This window comes from Terrapene carolina, unplaced genomic scaffold (assembly GCF_002925995.2).
Source record: "Terrapene carolina triunguis isolate 2854851 unplaced genomic scaffold, T_m_triunguis-2.0 Scaffold29953, whole genome shotgun sequence".
NCBI lineage: Eukaryota > Metazoa > Chordata > Testudines > Emydidae > Terrapene > Terrapene triunguis.
This window is the reverse complement of record NW_020694304.1, coordinates 2462-7984: the sequence shown is the minus strand read 5'-3', so window position 1 is coordinate 7984 and position 5523 is coordinate 2462. Positions and strand designations below refer to the sequence as shown.

The 5523-nt window shown below is 45.2% G+C and overlaps 1 long non-coding RNA gene across 1 annotated transcript; it reads right to left on the bottom strand.

Moving 5' to 3' along the window:
- Positions 1–347: 347 nt before the first annotated feature.
- Positions 348–5284, bottom strand: LOC113409133. Its single transcript, XR_003370454.1, has 3 exons — positions 5145–5284; positions 5002–5028; positions 348–1066 (listed from the first exon to the last, which is right to left on the bottom strand). It is a non-coding gene; the product is annotated as an uncharacterized LOC113409133 (long non-coding RNA).
- Between the last annotated feature and the right edge of the window lie 239 nt (positions 5285–5523).

Below are 5523 nucleotides of genomic sequence, written 5' to 3'. Positions count from 1 at the left end.
CCCCTGCCCCGCCCCCTCCTCCTCCCATTCCAACCCCTTCCCCAAAATCCGCCCCCTCCCTGCCCCTATTCCAATTCCTTCCCCAAAATCCCCACCCCAACTCCGCCCTCTCCCTGCCCCTATTCCAACTCCTTCCCCAAATCCCCACCCCTGCCCCGCCTCTTCCCCGCCTCCTCCCCCCTCCCTCCCGGAGCTTGCTACAGCTGTTTGGTGGCGGGAAGCGCTGGGAGGTAGGCGGAGGAGCGGGGACGTGGCGCGCTCAGGGCAGGAGGAGGAGGTGAGGTGGGACGGGGCGGGGAGCTTGGCTACCAGCAGGTGCAGAGCACCCACTAATTTTTCCCCGTGGGTGCTCAAGCCCTGCAGCACCCACAGAGTCGGTGCCTATGCTTCCTACAACCCCCCATGTCCTCCGTCTCCCCCATCGCCCTCTCTAGAACCATAGCAGTGTGTTTTATACCATCTGAGCTGTCCCCAGGACAACAACTAGTTCAGGACATTTCTGGTCCACAGCCAGAGTGAACCCCAGTGGGGTTCCACCTCCCCATCTCCAGGCCTCAAGGGCAGATTTTGAGCAGGACTCCAATCCCCACCCAGAAGAAGGGAAGGATTGTCTCCCCAGTGAAAGGCGCTGACAGGAAAGTAAAGATCAGGGTCTCATTACCAGTATCATAAAATGCCACCCACTCCGCTTCATAGTCCAGATAAACCCCAATCTTCTTAGGTCTCTCACTCAGGGGCATGGGAGTTTCAGGGGAGGTGAGAGCCCGGTACTGATCCCCACATCGCTCTACAGCCCAGATCCCCTGCTCAGGGTTAAATCTGATCCCTCCCTTCCTCCTCATAGACTCTCTGGCGACACCCACAGCCCAAAATCCCCCATCTCCCACCTCCACCTCCCAGTAATGTCTCCCCGAGGTGAACCTCTCACAGCCCAGCAAACAGAAAGAATGGAATCTCTCTGGATTGTCCGGCACCTCCTGCCGTGCAATTCCACGCCTCACGCTTTTCCGATCCTCAGACACGATGAGTTGGGCATTTGCTGTGTTTGGATCCAGGGTCACATTCGCTGCAGTGGAAAGAGAGAATCATGATGCTAAAGGCAGAGCCAGAGCTGCAGGCATGCGGGAGTGGCCCTCCCACTCCCCACAGGCCTGGCCCCCTGCCCCTTCTCCTCCCCCCAAAGGCCCGCCTCCTGGCCAGGCCAGAAACTGGAGCCTGACCTGGGGAACCTGTGCAGCTGTGAGGAGTCGTGGACCCTCCACCTGCCTGGGGTGGGGTGGGGGGGCCGAGAGCAGCCCCTGGCCCATGTCCCCGTCCCCCAGATGACCCCCCATCCAGGGCTGATGGAGGGTCCGTGGCTCTCCACAGCAGCTGCCCGGGTGTCTCTTACTATGGCCTGGTTGCAGCTCTTTGGCCCCCGAGGCCCTGTCCCCAGGCCAGGCTGGACGCTGGATCTGGGTAAGAGCCTTGCGGGCAGCTGTGGGGAGCTGCAGATCCTCCCCTGCCTTGGTGGGACCCAGGGGATGGGGACATGGGCCAGGGCTGCACTCGCCCCTCCCCCATCCCAGGCAGACTGGGGTCCAGCTTCTGGCTTGGCCGAGGGGGCGGAGCCTCTGGGGGACGAAAAGGGGCAGGGGCAGGGCCATGGAGCGGGGTGGGATATCAGCCAAGAGGCCATCTCTCGAGAGTGAGGCGAGCCACAAGAAAAGGGAATTAGGACAGCCAGAAGAAGCAGAGAGATATTTTAGCACAAAGAGTGGTTACAGTAGAATGAAACACAATGGGCCGCTCTCACAACTAGAGTTGGTGATATTGTTAGGCCAAAACTTTTGTTGGTGAAAAATGCAGATTCAACAACACAAACATTTCCCAAATCCATGTCAATTTTGCCAAATTGTTTGTTTAAGACAAATAAAAATATTGAAAAAAATCAGACTATTTTGTTTTGACATTTTAAAAATGAAACATTTTGATTTTTTTGGTTGGGAACAATTTTTCCTTTCAAAATTTCCCTTAATTTTATTTTTTAAAAAGAAAAAAAAAAGTTTATAAATGCTCAAAATAAAACATTTTTTTTTTAATCTTTTTTTTAACTTTCTAAAAATTTTCATTTCTGGTCTGACCCAAAACAAATTTGTCTTCATTTTTTTGAAATTGCCAATGAACTGAAATATCCATTTTTCACCCAGGTCTCCTCACGACATTATCTAAGGAGGAAGGAGAAGATCATCTTCTGTTTTCAGCAGAGGAGAGGAAACTTGTCTCCTATCCACCACACCCCACACACTCTCTCTCCTTTAACCATCCATGCACGTTACTCCAGTTCTCATTCGATGTAAGTCACCACAGTGTAGTGCCAATGTAGACAAAGCTCACTTCCAAGGTGAAAAGTTGGGGATGCAGCTGTCCTTTGGCTACCCTACATTGCAGTGGCCACTGCAGAACTGACCTTACTGGTCACCTTTCTATGCTCAGCTGCTCTGGGGTCATCTCAGCTGGGAGTTACTTGACTCTTCAAATGCATGGGTTGAATTTGCAAGCCATGTTCCCCTAACAATCATGTTCTGATGATTGTTAGTGATATTCCTGTGTATGCGGTTTGGAGGGAAAGCAGGGCTTATAATGGACGCTCACTTGCAACCTCAACTACAGAGGACATACGTGGCCCACTGCTGATTCAAATGTCTCCAGCTTGGCATCCAAGTGGAATGAAGAGGGTTTGAGATGGTGGTATCACTTTTTCCATTTGAAATTAAATGTAGGCAATCTCCCATCCCAAAGCTAGATCTGACTGAGAATTCTCACCTTGTGTGGGGTCCTGGCATGCCAAAGGATAAGGCCAATGCCCCATTTCAGTGTCATTATAGATAATGCTTGTTGTGCATGAGTCAGAATTTCATGGCTCTCATGAAATCTATGCAGCTATCAAAGTTTTTCATGGGATTAATGTGGACCAGTGAGACTCACTCTATAGATAAGGTCCCAGCTGCGTTTCCTTTAATAGCCCATTTTTGCCATGGTTACAATACTTATATTAGCTTCAAAATTGGCCGATGAGGTCTGGCTCTTACTATTCTATAAATAAAGCTAAAAACAAACAATCACCCCTATATGAAGACCAGTGTCCCGCACCAAAATGTGGGGGATTAAAGCTTAAATTTGAAAGTCGTTAATACGGTTCATTGTCTTTGGCAATCTAAGCACTAAAACTGGGGGAATCTTTTTTTCCTGAAAAATGTAGATTTGGATTGACTGAAAGATTTCACAAATTTGTGTAAAATTCAGAGAATTCTTTTGGTAGGAAAAAAAACTCTGAAAAAGTTGAAGCACTTCTTTTTCACATTTTTGAAACAAAACAGTTTGACTTTTTGATTCAAAAAGATTTTTCTTTTTGAAATTTGCTTCAATTTTATTTTAAAAGATGTTTTAAAACTTTATAAATTAATCAACCATTTCATTTTTGGTCAGAAGATATGTTTCATTCAACCTGATTTTTTCAACTTTTCAGTTTGCCCAATTTCTTAAAAAAAAATCATTTTGAGCCACCTTGAAATGATTTTTTCATTTTATTTAAAGTAGAACCTCAGAGTTACGAACACCCCAGGAAGGGAGGTTTTTCGTAACTCTGAAATGTTCGTAACTCTGAAAAATGTAATGGTTGTCCTTTCAAAAGTTTACAACTGAACATTGACTTAATACAGCTTTGAAACTTTACTATGCAAAAGAAAAATGCTGCTTTCCCTTTTGTTTTAGTAGTTTACATTTAACACTGCACTGTATTGTATTAGCTTTTTTATTTAATTTTATTTTATTGCCTGAGTGTACTTCCAGTTCCAAATGAGCTGTGTGGTTGACTTGTCAGTTCATAACTCTGGTGTTTGTAACTCTGAGGTTCTCCTGTATTTATTTGTTTTCAGTAGAGCCACAAACTGAAGAAGCTATTCAGACACCTCCACTAAGCACATCAAATGACTGCTATAGAATCAAACTTTAACAAAAAATGACAAAGTAGTCTTTTCCCCTGAAGACAAAGCTCCCAGTATAGCCTGATCACTAGGATAAAAAAGGACAATAGAAAAGGACAGACAATTCCTATCAAATCATACATCAGGAATAAGGAGGTCTGTGTGGGGAAGGGGATGTGTTCAGTGCTTAAATTTGTGCGAGGGCATGCCAGCGTTGAGCCCCGGCATCTCTAGGCTTGGCAGTTTGTAGCCCTGGTACCTCTGGGGTTGCTTCATCAATTATGAATGTAAAAAAACTGCTTGAGCCCCGGAACCTCTTTCATTACACATGAAGCACTGGATGTATATCAGAGCAGACCCATAGAGCAGCAGGTGAAACCTGTGTGGGAAGTTTTGTGCATCTTTGTCTTCTTCTCCCAGAACTGTGCAAATAACTGATTTTTAGGTTTACACCAAAAATGAATTTAAAAAAAATAATTTTGGGTCAACCAAAAATCTTAAAATGTGTTTGTTTTGGGTTGAATGACATATATTGTTTGACCCAGTATCCTGTTTTCTGACAATGCCGGGTGCCCCAGAAGGAATGAACAGAACGTGCAATCATCAAGTGATCCAGCCCCTGTCGTCCATTCTCAGCTTCTGGCAAAAAAGAAACTAATGGATTTGCCCAATGTCACACAGGAGAATTGATCTGAACTGAGGCCTTCTGTATTCTAGGCTAACACCCTAGCCACTGGCCTGTCCTTCCCCTATGAATGTGCAAAGAATAACATCAGGACAGCCTCCCATTCAAGTGCTACCTGAGCATGTATTATCCAGAAAAATATGAATTCACTCCTCTCCGTGTTCCCAAAGGAAGATTCCCCAGCTTTACAGCTCACGTGGGGGAACAACCTTCACCATTCACCCTTCACCCAGAGACACTATTGCATTCTTTCCTATTTGCGTTGTTTTAAGCTATTTCTACAAAGAAAGGGAGCAAGGATCTCTCAAGGAAGTGAAATTTGGACATTAACTAAATACAAACTTTACTTACTTGGACAAACTAGGGCTTTTCTCCATTCTGAAACCAAGCAAATCAAATACAGTGAGCACTCATGGGAATAAGTTCATTGTTAAGCTGAATCTGATTAATAAAAAAGGATGCATTACTGAAAAAGAAGGTGGAAAAAAGCTTACCAAGTTCTCTCTGAAGTCCATCTAAATAATAATAATAGTAATAATAATTAAAAAATCAGAAATAAAGACATTATGGAAGAGCTTTTCTCCCAAGATTAAATTAAGCCCAACCCCTTCATCAAAACCATCTCACGCCAAGACTTTTTAATCAGTCTTTGGGAAACGATTCCCTTCCAAACCATGGATAAGGCACCTCTGAAATCTTCCAGTATCAATTATTCTAGCCCTAAGTGGGGTTAAAGGCCACATCCTATACACAACCACTACACAGGGTGGGACGGGGTTGTAGGCAGTGATGTAATGTGATGATCACAGTAGACAAACTCCTTACCAACAGATAGTGTTGTATCTTTATCTTAGTGTTAAATTGCTGTCTTGT